The 9990-nt window shown below is 48.4% G+C and overlaps 53 non-coding genes across 53 annotated transcripts; all 53 read left to right on the forward strand.

Moving 5' to 3' along the window:
- Positions 1-86: 86 nt before the first annotated feature.
- On the forward strand, positions 87-205 carry LOC148982215 (5S ribosomal RNA). The gene has a single exon (XR_016156817.1). It is a non-coding gene; the product is annotated as a 5S ribosomal RNA (ribosomal RNA).
- A 63-nt stretch (positions 206-268) lies between these two features.
- Positions 269-387, forward strand: LOC148982216 (5S ribosomal RNA). Its single transcript, XR_016156829.1, has one exon. It is a non-coding gene; the product is annotated as a 5S ribosomal RNA (ribosomal RNA).
- Positions 388-450: 63 nt separating this feature from the next.
- LOC148982217 (5S ribosomal RNA) lies at positions 451-569 on the forward strand. Its single transcript, XR_016160438.1, has one exon. It is a non-coding gene; the product is annotated as a 5S ribosomal RNA (ribosomal RNA).
- Positions 570-632: 63 nt separating this feature from the next.
- LOC148982218 (5S ribosomal RNA) lies at positions 633-750 on the forward strand. The gene has a single exon (XR_016163847.1). It is a non-coding gene; the product is annotated as a 5S ribosomal RNA (ribosomal RNA).
- A 63-nt stretch (positions 751-813) lies between these two features.
- On the forward strand, positions 814-932 carry LOC148982219 (5S ribosomal RNA). The gene has a single exon (XR_016167533.1). It is a non-coding gene; the product is annotated as a 5S ribosomal RNA (ribosomal RNA).
- Positions 933-995: 63 nt separating this feature from the next.
- LOC148982220 (5S ribosomal RNA) lies at positions 996-1114 on the forward strand. The gene has a single exon (XR_016160439.1). It is a non-coding gene; the product is annotated as a 5S ribosomal RNA (ribosomal RNA).
- A 63-nt stretch (positions 1115-1177) lies between these two features.
- Positions 1178-1296, forward strand: LOC148982221 (5S ribosomal RNA). The gene has a single exon (XR_016156840.1). It is a non-coding gene; the product is annotated as a 5S ribosomal RNA (ribosomal RNA).
- A 63-nt stretch (positions 1297-1359) lies between these two features.
- Positions 1360-1478, forward strand: LOC148982222 (5S ribosomal RNA). The gene has a single exon (XR_016156851.1). It is a non-coding gene; the product is annotated as a 5S ribosomal RNA (ribosomal RNA).
- Positions 1479-1541: 63 nt separating this feature from the next.
- On the forward strand, positions 1542-1660 carry LOC148982223 (5S ribosomal RNA). Its single transcript, XR_016156862.1, has one exon. It is a non-coding gene; the product is annotated as a 5S ribosomal RNA (ribosomal RNA).
- Positions 1661-1723: 63 nt separating this feature from the next.
- On the forward strand, positions 1724-1842 carry LOC148982224 (5S ribosomal RNA). The gene has a single exon (XR_016156874.1). It is a non-coding gene; the product is annotated as a 5S ribosomal RNA (ribosomal RNA).
- Positions 1843-1905: 63 nt separating this feature from the next.
- LOC148982225 (5S ribosomal RNA) lies at positions 1906-2024 on the forward strand. Its single transcript, XR_016166692.1, has one exon. It is a non-coding gene; the product is annotated as a 5S ribosomal RNA (ribosomal RNA).
- Positions 2025-2087: 63 nt separating this feature from the next.
- On the forward strand, positions 2088-2206 carry LOC148982226 (5S ribosomal RNA). The gene has a single exon (XR_016156885.1). It is a non-coding gene; the product is annotated as a 5S ribosomal RNA (ribosomal RNA).
- Positions 2207-2269: 63 nt separating this feature from the next.
- LOC148982227 (5S ribosomal RNA) lies at positions 2270-2388 on the forward strand. Its single transcript, XR_016163953.1, has one exon. It is a non-coding gene; the product is annotated as a 5S ribosomal RNA (ribosomal RNA).
- A 63-nt stretch (positions 2389-2451) lies between these two features.
- LOC148982228 (5S ribosomal RNA) lies at positions 2452-2570 on the forward strand. Its single transcript, XR_016165546.1, has one exon. It is a non-coding gene; the product is annotated as a 5S ribosomal RNA (ribosomal RNA).
- A 63-nt stretch (positions 2571-2633) lies between these two features.
- On the forward strand, positions 2634-2752 carry LOC148982229 (5S ribosomal RNA). The gene has a single exon (XR_016156896.1). It is a non-coding gene; the product is annotated as a 5S ribosomal RNA (ribosomal RNA).
- A 63-nt stretch (positions 2753-2815) lies between these two features.
- On the forward strand, positions 2816-2934 carry LOC148982230 (5S ribosomal RNA). Its single transcript, XR_016156907.1, has one exon. It is a non-coding gene; the product is annotated as a 5S ribosomal RNA (ribosomal RNA).
- Positions 2935-2997: 63 nt separating this feature from the next.
- Positions 2998-3116, forward strand: LOC148982231 (5S ribosomal RNA). Its single transcript, XR_016156918.1, has one exon. It is a non-coding gene; the product is annotated as a 5S ribosomal RNA (ribosomal RNA).
- A 63-nt stretch (positions 3117-3179) lies between these two features.
- LOC148982232 (5S ribosomal RNA) lies at positions 3180-3298 on the forward strand. Its single transcript, XR_016161193.1, has one exon. It is a non-coding gene; the product is annotated as a 5S ribosomal RNA (ribosomal RNA).
- Positions 3299-3466: 168 nt separating this feature from the next.
- Positions 3467-3585, forward strand: LOC148982233 (5S ribosomal RNA). The gene has a single exon (XR_016156929.1). It is a non-coding gene; the product is annotated as a 5S ribosomal RNA (ribosomal RNA).
- Positions 3586-3648: 63 nt separating this feature from the next.
- LOC148982234 (5S ribosomal RNA) lies at positions 3649-3767 on the forward strand. The gene has a single exon (XR_016160440.1). It is a non-coding gene; the product is annotated as a 5S ribosomal RNA (ribosomal RNA).
- Positions 3768-3830: 63 nt separating this feature from the next.
- On the forward strand, positions 3831-3949 carry LOC148982235 (5S ribosomal RNA). Its single transcript, XR_016156940.1, has one exon. It is a non-coding gene; the product is annotated as a 5S ribosomal RNA (ribosomal RNA).
- A 63-nt stretch (positions 3950-4012) lies between these two features.
- Positions 4013-4131, forward strand: LOC148982236 (5S ribosomal RNA). The gene has a single exon (XR_016156951.1). It is a non-coding gene; the product is annotated as a 5S ribosomal RNA (ribosomal RNA).
- Positions 4132-4194: 63 nt separating this feature from the next.
- LOC148982237 (5S ribosomal RNA) lies at positions 4195-4313 on the forward strand. The gene has a single exon (XR_016160441.1). It is a non-coding gene; the product is annotated as a 5S ribosomal RNA (ribosomal RNA).
- A 63-nt stretch (positions 4314-4376) lies between these two features.
- Positions 4377-4495, forward strand: LOC148982238 (5S ribosomal RNA). Its single transcript, XR_016156962.1, has one exon. It is a non-coding gene; the product is annotated as a 5S ribosomal RNA (ribosomal RNA).
- Positions 4496-4558: 63 nt separating this feature from the next.
- Positions 4559-4677, forward strand: LOC148982239 (5S ribosomal RNA). The gene has a single exon (XR_016156973.1). It is a non-coding gene; the product is annotated as a 5S ribosomal RNA (ribosomal RNA).
- Positions 4678-4740: 63 nt separating this feature from the next.
- On the forward strand, positions 4741-4859 carry LOC148982240 (5S ribosomal RNA). Its single transcript, XR_016163718.1, has one exon. It is a non-coding gene; the product is annotated as a 5S ribosomal RNA (ribosomal RNA).
- Positions 4860-4922: 63 nt separating this feature from the next.
- Positions 4923-5041, forward strand: LOC148982241 (5S ribosomal RNA). Its single transcript, XR_016165557.1, has one exon. It is a non-coding gene; the product is annotated as a 5S ribosomal RNA (ribosomal RNA).
- Positions 5042-5208: 167 nt separating this feature from the next.
- On the forward strand, positions 5209-5327 carry LOC148982242 (5S ribosomal RNA). The gene has a single exon (XR_016156985.1). It is a non-coding gene; the product is annotated as a 5S ribosomal RNA (ribosomal RNA).
- Positions 5328-5390: 63 nt separating this feature from the next.
- On the forward strand, positions 5391-5509 carry LOC148982243 (5S ribosomal RNA). The gene has a single exon (XR_016160442.1). It is a non-coding gene; the product is annotated as a 5S ribosomal RNA (ribosomal RNA).
- A 63-nt stretch (positions 5510-5572) lies between these two features.
- LOC148982244 (5S ribosomal RNA) lies at positions 5573-5691 on the forward strand. Its single transcript, XR_016156996.1, has one exon. It is a non-coding gene; the product is annotated as a 5S ribosomal RNA (ribosomal RNA).
- A 63-nt stretch (positions 5692-5754) lies between these two features.
- LOC148982245 (5S ribosomal RNA) lies at positions 5755-5873 on the forward strand. Its single transcript, XR_016157008.1, has one exon. It is a non-coding gene; the product is annotated as a 5S ribosomal RNA (ribosomal RNA).
- Positions 5874-5936: 63 nt separating this feature from the next.
- Positions 5937-6055, forward strand: LOC148982246 (5S ribosomal RNA). Its single transcript, XR_016157019.1, has one exon. It is a non-coding gene; the product is annotated as a 5S ribosomal RNA (ribosomal RNA).
- A 63-nt stretch (positions 6056-6118) lies between these two features.
- On the forward strand, positions 6119-6237 carry LOC148982247 (5S ribosomal RNA). Its single transcript, XR_016160443.1, has one exon. It is a non-coding gene; the product is annotated as a 5S ribosomal RNA (ribosomal RNA).
- A 63-nt stretch (positions 6238-6300) lies between these two features.
- Positions 6301-6419, forward strand: LOC148982248 (5S ribosomal RNA). Its single transcript, XR_016162144.1, has one exon. It is a non-coding gene; the product is annotated as a 5S ribosomal RNA (ribosomal RNA).
- A 63-nt stretch (positions 6420-6482) lies between these two features.
- On the forward strand, positions 6483-6601 carry LOC148982249 (5S ribosomal RNA). The gene has a single exon (XR_016157030.1). It is a non-coding gene; the product is annotated as a 5S ribosomal RNA (ribosomal RNA).
- Positions 6602-6664: 63 nt separating this feature from the next.
- On the forward strand, positions 6665-6783 carry LOC148982250 (5S ribosomal RNA). The gene has a single exon (XR_016163719.1). It is a non-coding gene; the product is annotated as a 5S ribosomal RNA (ribosomal RNA).
- Positions 6784-6846: 63 nt separating this feature from the next.
- LOC148982251 (5S ribosomal RNA) lies at positions 6847-6965 on the forward strand. Its single transcript, XR_016165568.1, has one exon. It is a non-coding gene; the product is annotated as a 5S ribosomal RNA (ribosomal RNA).
- A 168-nt stretch (positions 6966-7133) lies between these two features.
- On the forward strand, positions 7134-7252 carry LOC148982252 (5S ribosomal RNA). The gene has a single exon (XR_016157042.1). It is a non-coding gene; the product is annotated as a 5S ribosomal RNA (ribosomal RNA).
- Positions 7253-7315: 63 nt separating this feature from the next.
- LOC148982253 (5S ribosomal RNA) lies at positions 7316-7434 on the forward strand. Its single transcript, XR_016157053.1, has one exon. It is a non-coding gene; the product is annotated as a 5S ribosomal RNA (ribosomal RNA).
- A 63-nt stretch (positions 7435-7497) lies between these two features.
- On the forward strand, positions 7498-7616 carry LOC148982254 (5S ribosomal RNA). The gene has a single exon (XR_016160445.1). It is a non-coding gene; the product is annotated as a 5S ribosomal RNA (ribosomal RNA).
- Positions 7617-7679: 63 nt separating this feature from the next.
- LOC148982255 (5S ribosomal RNA) lies at positions 7680-7797 on the forward strand. The gene has a single exon (XR_016163849.1). It is a non-coding gene; the product is annotated as a 5S ribosomal RNA (ribosomal RNA).
- A 63-nt stretch (positions 7798-7860) lies between these two features.
- LOC148982256 (5S ribosomal RNA) lies at positions 7861-7979 on the forward strand. Its single transcript, XR_016157064.1, has one exon. It is a non-coding gene; the product is annotated as a 5S ribosomal RNA (ribosomal RNA).
- Positions 7980-8042: 63 nt separating this feature from the next.
- Positions 8043-8161, forward strand: LOC148982257 (5S ribosomal RNA). The gene has a single exon (XR_016160446.1). It is a non-coding gene; the product is annotated as a 5S ribosomal RNA (ribosomal RNA).
- A 63-nt stretch (positions 8162-8224) lies between these two features.
- Positions 8225-8343, forward strand: LOC148982258 (5S ribosomal RNA). The gene has a single exon (XR_016157075.1). It is a non-coding gene; the product is annotated as a 5S ribosomal RNA (ribosomal RNA).
- A 63-nt stretch (positions 8344-8406) lies between these two features.
- On the forward strand, positions 8407-8525 carry LOC148982259 (5S ribosomal RNA). The gene has a single exon (XR_016166603.1). It is a non-coding gene; the product is annotated as a 5S ribosomal RNA (ribosomal RNA).
- A 63-nt stretch (positions 8526-8588) lies between these two features.
- On the forward strand, positions 8589-8707 carry LOC148982260 (5S ribosomal RNA). The gene has a single exon (XR_016162613.1). It is a non-coding gene; the product is annotated as a 5S ribosomal RNA (ribosomal RNA).
- Positions 8708-8770: 63 nt separating this feature from the next.
- LOC148982261 (5S ribosomal RNA) lies at positions 8771-8889 on the forward strand. The gene has a single exon (XR_016157086.1). It is a non-coding gene; the product is annotated as a 5S ribosomal RNA (ribosomal RNA).
- Positions 8890-8952: 63 nt separating this feature from the next.
- On the forward strand, positions 8953-9071 carry LOC148982262 (5S ribosomal RNA). The gene has a single exon (XR_016157098.1). It is a non-coding gene; the product is annotated as a 5S ribosomal RNA (ribosomal RNA).
- A 63-nt stretch (positions 9072-9134) lies between these two features.
- Positions 9135-9253, forward strand: LOC148982263 (5S ribosomal RNA). Its single transcript, XR_016157109.1, has one exon. It is a non-coding gene; the product is annotated as a 5S ribosomal RNA (ribosomal RNA).
- A 63-nt stretch (positions 9254-9316) lies between these two features.
- On the forward strand, positions 9317-9435 carry LOC148982264 (5S ribosomal RNA). The gene has a single exon (XR_016157120.1). It is a non-coding gene; the product is annotated as a 5S ribosomal RNA (ribosomal RNA).
- Positions 9436-9498: 63 nt separating this feature from the next.
- LOC148982265 (5S ribosomal RNA) lies at positions 9499-9617 on the forward strand. The gene has a single exon (XR_016160323.1). It is a non-coding gene; the product is annotated as a 5S ribosomal RNA (ribosomal RNA).
- Positions 9618-9680: 63 nt separating this feature from the next.
- On the forward strand, positions 9681-9799 carry LOC148982266 (5S ribosomal RNA). Its single transcript, XR_016165579.1, has one exon. It is a non-coding gene; the product is annotated as a 5S ribosomal RNA (ribosomal RNA).
- A 63-nt stretch (positions 9800-9862) lies between these two features.
- Positions 9863-9981, forward strand: LOC148982267 (5S ribosomal RNA). Its single transcript, XR_016157131.1, has one exon. It is a non-coding gene; the product is annotated as a 5S ribosomal RNA (ribosomal RNA).
- Positions 9982-9990: the final 9 nt, after the last annotated feature.

Here is a 9990-nt window from a genome sequence, read left to right on the forward strand (position 1 = left end):
TGAAATAGTCTCTCAGTTTCTTCAGAAAGCCTGAAAGAGTCTCTTTTTTTTCTTCTTCAAATAGCCCAATTTTGGCAGCAGATTTCGCTTACGGCCATACCACCTTGAGAACGCCCGAACTCGTCTGATCTCGGAAGCTAAGCAGGGTCGGGCCTGGTTAGTACTTGGATGGGAGACCGCCTGGGAATACCAGGTGCTGTAAGCTTTATGTAGTTTACTACCCTAATGTTCTAACCATTCAAATAGCCCAATTTTGGCAGCAGATTTCGCTTACGGCCATACCACCTTGAGAACGCCCGAACTCGTCTGATCTCGGAAGCTAAGCAGGGTCGGGCCTGGTTAGTACTTGGATGGGAGACCGCCTGGGAATACCAGGTGCTGTAAGCTTTATGTAGTTTACTACCCTAATGTTCTAACCATTCAAATAGCCCAATTTTGGCAGCAGATTTCGCTTACGGCCATACCACCTTGAGAACGCCCGAACACGTCTGATCTCGGAAGCTAAGCAGGGTCGGGCCTGGTTAGTACTTGGATGGGAGACCGCCTGGGAATACCAGGTGCTGTAAGCTTTATGTAGTTTACTACCCTAATGTTCTAACCATTCAAATAGCCCAATTTTGGCAGCAGATTTCGCTTACGGCCATACCACCTTGAGAACGCCCGAACTCGTCTGATCTCGGAAGCTAAGCAGGGTCGGGCTGGTTAGTACTTGGATGGGAGACCGCCTGGGAATACCAGGTGCTGTAAGCTTTATATAGTTTACTACCCTAATGTTCTAACCATTCAAATAGCCCAATTTTGGCAGCAGATTTAGCTTACGGCCATACCACCTTGAGAACGCCCGAACTCGTCTGATCTCGGAAGCTAAGCAGGGTCGGGCCTGGTTAGTACTTGGATGGGAGACCTCCTGGGAATACCAGGTGCTGTAAGCTTTATGTAGTTTACTACCCTAATGTTCTAACCATTCAAATAGCCCAATTTTGGCAGCAGATTTCGCTTACGGCCATACCACCTTGAGAACGCCCGAACACGTCTGATCTCGGAAGCTAAGCAGGGTCGGGCCTGGTTAGTACTTGGATGGGAGACCGCCTGGGAATACCAGGTGCTGTAAGCTTTATGTAGTTTACTACCCTAATGTTCTAACCATTCAAATAGCCCAATTTTGGCAGCAGATTTCGCTTACGGCCATACCACCTTGAGAACGCCCGAACTCGTCTGATCTCGGAAGCTAAGCAGGGTCGGGCCTGGTTAGTACTTGGATGGGAGACCGCCTGGGAATACCAGGTGCTGTAAGCTTTATGTAGTTTACTACCCTAATGTTCTAACCATTCAAATAGCCCAATTTTGGCAGCAGATTTCGCTTACGGCCATACCACCTTGAGAACGCCCGAACTCGTCTGATCTCGGAAGCTAAGCAGGGTCGGGCCTGGTTAGTACTTGGATGGGAGACCGCCTGGGAATACCAGGTGCTGTAAGCTTTATGTAGTTTACTACCCTAATGTTCTAACCATTCAAATAGCCCAATTTTGGCAGCAGATTTCGCTTACGGCCATACCACCTTGAGAACGCCCGAACTCGTCTGATCTCGGAAGCTAAGCAGGGTCGGGCCTGGTTAGTACTTGGATGGGAGACCGCCTGGGAATACCAGGTGCTGTAAGCTTTATGTAGTTTACTACCCTAATGTTCTAACCATTCAAATAGCCCAATTTTGGCAGCAGATTTCGCTTACGGCCATACCACCTTGAGAACGCCCGAACTCGTCTGATCTCGGAAGCTAAGCAGGGTCGGGCCTGGTTAGTACTTGGATGGGAGACCGCCTGGGAATACCAGGTGCTGTAAGCTTTATGTAGTTTACTACCCTAATGTTCTAACCATTCAAATAGCCCAATTTTGGCAGCAGATTTCGCTTACGGCCATACCACCTTGAGAACGCCCGAACTCGTCTGATCTCGGAAGCTAAGCAGGGTAGGGCCTGGTTAGTACTTGGATGGGAGACCGCCTGGGAATACCAGGTGCTGTAAGCTTTATGTAGTTTACTACCCTAATGTTCTAACCATTCAAATAGCCCAATTTTGGCAGCAGATTTCGCTTACGGCCATACCACCTTGAGAACGCCCGAACTCGTCTGATCTCGGAAGCTAAGCAGGGTCGGGCCTGGTTAGTACTTGGATGGGAGACCGCCTGGGAATACCAGGTGCTGTAAGCTTTATGTAGTTTACTACCCTAATGTTCTAACCATTCAAATAGCCCAATTTTGGCAGCAGATTTCGCTTACGGCCATACCACCTTGAAAACGCCCGAACTCGTCTTATCTCGGAAGCTAAGCTGGGTCGGGCCTGGTTAGTACTTGGATGGGAGACCGCCTGGGAATACCAGGTGCTGTAAGCTTTATGTAGTTTACTACCCTAATGTTCTAACCATTCAAATAGCCCAATTTTGGCAGCAGATTTCGCTTACGGCCATACCACCTTGAAAACGCCCGAACTCGTCTGATCTCGGAAGCTAAGCAGGGTCGGGCCTGGTTAGTACTTGGATGGGAGACCGCCTGGGAATACCAGGTGCTGTAAGCTTTATGTAGTTTACTACCTTAATGTTCTAACCATTCAAATAGCCCAATTTTGGCAGCAGATTTCGCTTACGGCCATACCACCTTGAGAACGCCCGAACTCGTCTGATCTCGGAAGCTAAGCAGGGTCGGGCCTGGTTAGTACTTGGATGGGAGACCGCCTGGGAATACCAGGTGCTGTAAGCTTTATGTAGTTTACTACCCTAATGTTCTAACCATTCAAATAGCCCAATTTTGGCAGCAGATTTCGCTTACGGCCATACCACCTTGAGAACGCCCGAACTCGTCTGATCTCGGAAGCTAAGCAGGGTCGGGCCTGGTTAGTACTTGGATGGGAGACCGCCTGGGAATACCAGGTGCTGTAAGCTTTATATAGTTTACTACCCTAATGTTCTAACCATTCAAATAGCCCAATTTTGGCAGCAGATTTCGCTTACGGCCATACCACCTTGAGAACGCCCGAACTCGTCTGATCTCGGAAGCTAAGCAGGGTCGGGCCTGGTTAGTACTTGGATGGGAGACCGCCTGGGAATACCAGGTGCTGTAAGCTTTATGTAGTTTACTACCCTAATGTTCTAACCATTCAAATAGCCCAATTTTGGCAGCAGATTTCGCTTACGGCCATACCACATTGAAAACGCCCGAACTCGTCTGATCTCGGAAGCTAAGCAGGGTCGGGCCTGGTTAGTACTTGGATGGGAGACCGCCTGGGAATACCAGGTGCTGTAAGCTTTATTGTTTAAAAAAAAAAAAAAAAAGAGTCAATGAAATGTTTCAAAAATCCTAAATTGTCTTTTTTCCCCCTCAAAATTCCTGAAATAGTCTCTCAGTTTCTTCAGAAAGCCTGAAAGAGTCTCTTTTTTTTCTTCTTCAAATAGCCCAATTTTGGCAGCAGATTTCGCTTACGGCCATACCACCTTGAGAACGCCCGAACTCGTCTGATCTCGGAAGCTAAGCAGGGTCGGGCCTGGTTAGTACTTGGATGGGAGACCGCCTGGGAATACCAGGTGCTGTAAGCTTTATGTAGTTTACTACCCTAATGTTCTAACCATTCAAATAGCCCAATTTTGGCAGCAGATTTCGCTTACGGCCATACCACCTTGAGAACGCCCGAACACGTCTGATCTCGGAAGCTAAGCAGGGTCGGGCCTGGTTAGTACTTGGATGGGAGACCGCCTGGGAATACCAGGTGCTGTAAGCTTTATGTAGTTTACTACCGTAATGTTCTAACCATTCAAATAGCCCAATTTTGGCAGCAGATTTCGCTTACGGCCATACCACCTTGAGAACGCCCGAACTCGTCTGATCTCGGAAGCTAAGCAGGGTCGGGCCTGGTTAGTACTTGGATGGGAGACCGCCTGGGAATACCAGGTGCTGTAAGCTTTATGTAGTTTACTACCCTAATGTTCTAACCATTCAAATAGCCCAATTTTGGCAGCAGATTTCGCTTACGGCCATACCACCTTGAGAACGCCCGAACTCGTCTGATCTCGGAAGCTAAGCAGGGTCGGGCCTGGTTAGTACTTGGATGGGAGACCGCCTGGGAATACCAGGTGCTGTAAGCTTTATGTAGTTTACTACCCTAATGTTCTAACCATTCAAATAGCCCAATTTTGGCAGCAGATTTCGCTTACGGCCATACCACCTTGAGAACGCCCGAACACGTCTGATCTCGGAAGCTAAGCAGGGTCGGGCCTGGTTAGTACTTGGATGGGAGACCGCCTGGGAATACCAGGTGCTGTAAGCTTTATGTAGTTTACTACCCTAATGTTCTAACCATTCAAATAGCCCAATTTTGGCAGCAGATTTCGCTTACGGCCATACCACCTTGAGAACGCCCGAACTCGTCTGATCTCGGAAGCTAAGCAGGGTCGGGCCTGGTTAGTACTTGGATGGGAGACCGCCTGGGAATACCAGGTGCTGTAAGCTTTATGTAGTTTACTACCCTAATGTTCTAACCATTCAAATAGCCCAATTTTGGCAGCAGATTTCGCTTACGGCCATACCACCTTGAGAACGCCCGAACTCGTCTGATCTCGGAAGCTAAGCAGGGTCGGGCCTGGTTAGTACTTGGATGGGAGACCGCCTGGGAATACCAGGTGCTGTAAGCTTTATATAGTTTACTACCCTAATGTTCTAACCATTCAAATAGCCCAATTTTGGCAGCAGATTTCGCTTACGGCCATACCACCTTGAGAACGCCCGAACTCGTCTTATCTCGGAAGCTAAGCAGGGTCGGGCCTGGTTAGTACTTGGATGGGAGACCGCCTGGGAATACCAGGTGCTGTAAGCTTTATGTAGTTTACTACCCTAATGTTCTAACCATTCAAATAGCCCAATTTTGGCAGCAGATTTCGCTTACGGCCATACCACCTTGAAAACGCCCGAACTCGTCTGATCTCGGAAGCTAAGCAGGGTCGGGCCTGGTTAGTACTTGGATGGGAGACCGCCTGGGAATACCAGGTGCTGTAAGCTTTATTGTTTAAAAAAAAAAAAAAAAGAGTCAATGAAATGTTTCAAAAATCCTAAATTGTCTTTTTTCCCCCTCAAAATTCCTGAAATAGTCTCTCAGTTTCTTCAGAAAGCCTGAAAGAGTCTCTTTTTTTTCTTCTTCAAATAGCCCAATTTTGGCAGCAGATTTCGCTTACGGCCATACCACCTTGAGAACGCCCGAACTCGTCTGATCTCGGAAGCTAAGCAGGGTCGGGCCTGGTTAGTACTTGGATGGGAGACCGCCTGGGAATACCAGGTGCTGTAAGCTTTATGTAGTTTACTACCCTAATGTTCTAACCATTCAAATAGCCCAATTTTGGCAGCAGATTTCGCTTACGGCCATACCACCTTGAGAACGCCCGAACACGTCTGATCTCGGAAGCTAAGCAGGGTCGGGCCTGGTTAGTACTTGGATGGGAGACCGCCTGGGAATACCAGGTGCTGTAAGCTTTATGTAGTTTACTACCGTAATGTTCTAACCATTCAAATAGCCCAATTTTGGCAGCAGATTTCGCTTACGGCCATACCACCTTGAGAACGCCCGAACTCGTCTGATCTCGGAAGCTAAGCAGGGTCGGGCCTGGTTAGTACTTGGATGGGAGACCGCCTGGGAATACCAGGTGCTGTAAGCTTTATGTAGTTTACTACCCTAATGTTCTAACCATTCAAATAGCCCAATTTTGGCAGCAGATTTAGCTTACGGCCATACCACCTTGAGAACGCCCGAACTCGTCTGATCTCGGAAGCTAAGCAGGGTCGGGCCTGGTTAGTACTTGGATGGGAGACCGCCTGGGAATACCAGGTGCTGTAAGCTTTATGTAGTTTACTACCCTAATGTTCTAACCATTCAAATAGCCCAATTTTGGCAGCAGATTTCGCTTACGGCCATACCACCTTGAGAACGCCCGAACTCGTCTGATCTCGGAAGCTAAGCAGGGTCGGGCCTGGTTAGTACTTGGATGGGAGACCGCCTGGGAATACCAGGTGCTGTAAGCTTAATATAGTTTACTACCCTAATGTTCTAACCATTCAAATAGCCCAATTTTGGCAGCAGATTTCGCTTACGGCCATACCACCTTGAGAACGCCCGAACACGTCTGATCTCGGAAGCTAAGCAGGGTCGGGCCTGGTTAGTACTTGGATGGGAGACCGCCTGGGAATACCAGGTGCTGTAAGCTTTATGTAGTTTACTACCCTAATGTTCTAACCATTCAAATAGCCCAATTTTGGCAGCAGATTTCACTTACGGCCATACCACCTTGAGAACGCCCGAACTCGTCTGATCTCGGAAGCTAAGCAGGGTCGGGCCTGGTTAGTACTTGGATGGGAGACCGCCTGGGAATACCAGGTGCTGTAAGCTTTATGTAGTTTACTACCCTAATGTTCTAACCATTCAAATAGCCCAATTTTGGCAGCAGATTTCGCTTACGGCCATACCACCTTGAGAACGCCCGAACTCGTCTGATCTCGGAAGCTAAGCAGGGTCGGGCCTGGTTAGTACTTGGATGGGAGACCGCCTGGGAATACCAGGTGCTGTAAGCTTTATATAGTTTACTACCCTAATGTTCTAACCATTCAAATAGCCCAATTTTGGCAGCAGATTTCGCTTACGGCCATACCACCTTGAGAACGCCCGAACTCGTCTTATCTCGGAAGCTAAGCAGGGTCGGGCCTGGTTAGTACTTGGATGGGAGACCGCCTGGGAATACCAGGTGCTGTAAGCTTTATGTAGTTTACTACCCTAATGTTCTAACCATTCAAATAGCCCAATTTTGGCAGCAGATTTCGCTTACGGCCATACCACCTTGAAAACGCCCGAACTCGTCTGATCTCGGAAGCTAAGCAGGGTCGGGCCTGGTTAGTACTTGGATGGGAGACCGCCTGGGAATACCAGGTGCTGTAAGCTTTATTGTTTAAAAAAAAAAAAAAAAAGAGTCAATGAAATGTTTCAAAAATCCTAAATTGTCTTTTTTCCCCCTCAAAATTCCTGAAATAGTCTCTCAGTTTCTTCAGAAAGCCTGAAAGAGTCTCTTTTTTTTCTTCTTCAAATAGCCCAATTTTGGCAGCAGATTTCGCTTACGGCCATACCACCTTGAGAACGCCCGAACTCGTCTGATCTCGGAAGCTAAGCAGGGTCGGGCCTGGTTAGTACTTGGATGGGAGACCGCCTGGGAATACCAGGTGCTGTAAGCTTTATGTAGTTTACTACCCTAATGTTCTAACCATTCAAATAGCCCAATTTTGGCAGCAGATTTCGCTTACGGCCATACCACCTTGAGAACGCCCGAACTCGTCTGATCTCGGAAGCTAAGCAGGGTCGGGCCTGGTTAGTACTTGGATGGGAGACCGCCTGGGAATACCAGGTGCTGTAAGCTTTATGTAGTTTACTACCCTAATGTTCTAACCATTCAAATAGCCCAATTTTGGCAGCAGATTTCGCTTACGGCCATACCACCTTGAGAACGCCCGAACACGTCTGATCTCGGAAGCTAAGCAGGGTCGGGCCTGGTTAGTACTTGGATGGGAGACCGCCTGGGAATACCAGGTGCTGTAAGCTTTATGTAGTTTACTACCCTAATGTTCTAACCATTCAAATAGCCCAATTTTGGCAGCAGATTTCGCTTACGGCCATACCACCTTGAGAACGCCCGAACTCGTCTGATCTCGGAAGCTAAGCAGGGTCGGGCTGGTTAGTACTTGGATGGGAGACCGCCTGGGAATACCAGGTGCTGTAAGCTTTATATAGTTTACTACCCTAATGTTCTAACCATTCAAATAGCCCAATTTTGGCAGCAGATTTAGCTTACGGCCATACCACCTTGAGAACGCCCGAACTCGTCTGATCTCGGAAGCTAAGCAGGGTCGGGCCTGGTTAGTACTTGGATGGGAGACCGCCTGGGAATACCAGGTGCTGTAAGCTTTATGTAGTTTACTACCCTAATGTTCTAACCATTCAAATAGCCCAATTTTGGCAGCAGATTTCGCTTACGGCCATACCACCTTGAGAACGCCCGAACACGTCTGATCTCGGAAGCTAAGCAGGGTCGGGCCTGGTTAGTACTTGGATGGGAGACCGCCTGGGAATACCAGGTGCTGTAAGCTTTATGTAGTTTACTACCCTAATGTTCTAACCATTCAAATAGCCCAATTTTGGCAGCAGATTTCGCTTACGGCCATACCACCTTGAGAACGCCCGAACTCGTCTGATCTCGGAAGCTAAGCAGGGTCGGGCCTGGTTAGTACTTGGATGGGAGACCGCCTGGGAATACCAGGTGCTGTAAGCTTTATGTAGTTTACTACCCTAATGTTCTAACCATTCAAATAGCCCAATTTTGGCAGCAGATTTCGCTTACGGCCATACCACCTTGAGAACGCCCGAACTCATCTGATCTCGGAAGCTAAGCAGGGTCGGGCCTGGTTAGTACTTGGATGGGAGACCGCCTGGGAATACCAGGTGCTGTAAGCTTTATGTAGTTTACTACCCTAATGTTCTAACCATTCAAATAGCCCAATTTTGGCAGGAGATTTCGCTTACGACCATACCACCTTGAGAACGCCCGAACTCGTCTGATCTCGGAAGCTAAGCAGGGTCGGGCCTGGTTAGTACTTGGATGGGAGACCGCCTGGGAATACCAGGTGCTGTAAGCTTTATGTAGTTTACTACCCTAATGTTCTAACCATTCAAATAGCCCAATTTTGGCAGCAGATTTCGCTTACGGCCATACCACCTTGAGAACGCCCGAACTCGTCTGATCTCGGAAGCTAAGCAGGGTCGGGCCTGGTTAGTACTTGGATGGGAGACCGCCTGGGAATACCAGGTGCTGTAAGCTTTATGTAGTTTACTACCCTAATGTTCTAACCATTCAAATAGCCCAATTTTGGCAGCAGATTTCGCTTACGGCCATACCACCTTGAGAACGCCCGAACTCGTCTGATCTCGGAAGCTAAGCAGGGTCGGGCCTGGTTAGTACTTGGATGGGAGACCGCCTGGGAATACCAGGTGCTGTAAGCTTTATGTAGTTTACTACCCTAATGTTCTAACCATTCAAATAGCCCAATTTTGGCAGCAGATTTCGCTTACGGCCATACCACCTTGAGAACGCCCGAACTCGTCTGATCTCGGAAGCTAAGCAGGGTCGGGCCTGGTTAGTACTTGGATGGGAGACCGCCTGGGAATACCAGGTGCTGTAAGCTTTATGTAGTTTACTACCCTAATGTTCTAACCATTCAAATAGCCCAATTTTGGCAGCAGATTTCGCTTACGGCCATACCACCTTGAGAACGCCCGAACTCGTCTGATCTCGGAAGCTAAGCAGGGTCGGGCCTGGTTAGTACTTGGATGGGAGACCGCCTGGGAATACCAGGTGCTGTAAGCTTTATGTAGTTTACTACCCTAATGTTCTAACCATTCAAATAGCCCAATTTTGGCAGCAGATTTCGCTTACGGCCATACCACCTTGAAAACGCCCGAACTCGTCTGATCTCGGAAGCTAAGCTGGGTCGGGCCTGGTTAGTACTTGGATGGGAGACCGCCTGGGAATACCAGGTGCTGTAAGCTTTATGTAGTTTACTACCCTAATGTTCTAACCATTCAAATAGCCCAATTTTGGCAGCAGATTTCGCTTACGGCCATACCACCTTGAAAACGCCCGAACTCGTCTGATCTCGGAAGCTAAGCAGGGTCGGGCCTGGTTAGTACTTGGATGGGAGACCGCCTGGGAATACCAGGTGCTGTAAGCTTTATGTAGTTTACTACCTTAATGTTCTAACCATTCAAATAGCCCAATTTTGGCAGCAGATTTCGCTTACGGCCATACCACCTTGAGAACGCCCGAACTCGTCTGATCTCGGAAGCTAAGCAGGGTCGGGCCTGGTTAGTACTTGGATGGGAGACCGCCTGGGAATACCAGGTGCTGTAAGCTTTATGTAGT

This window comes from Pimephales promelas, chromosome 3, assembly GCF_988280905.1.
Source record: "Pimephales promelas chromosome 3, fPimPro1.hap1.1, whole genome shotgun sequence".
NCBI lineage: Eukaryota > Metazoa > Chordata > Actinopteri > Cypriniformes > Leuciscidae > Pimephales > Pimephales promelas.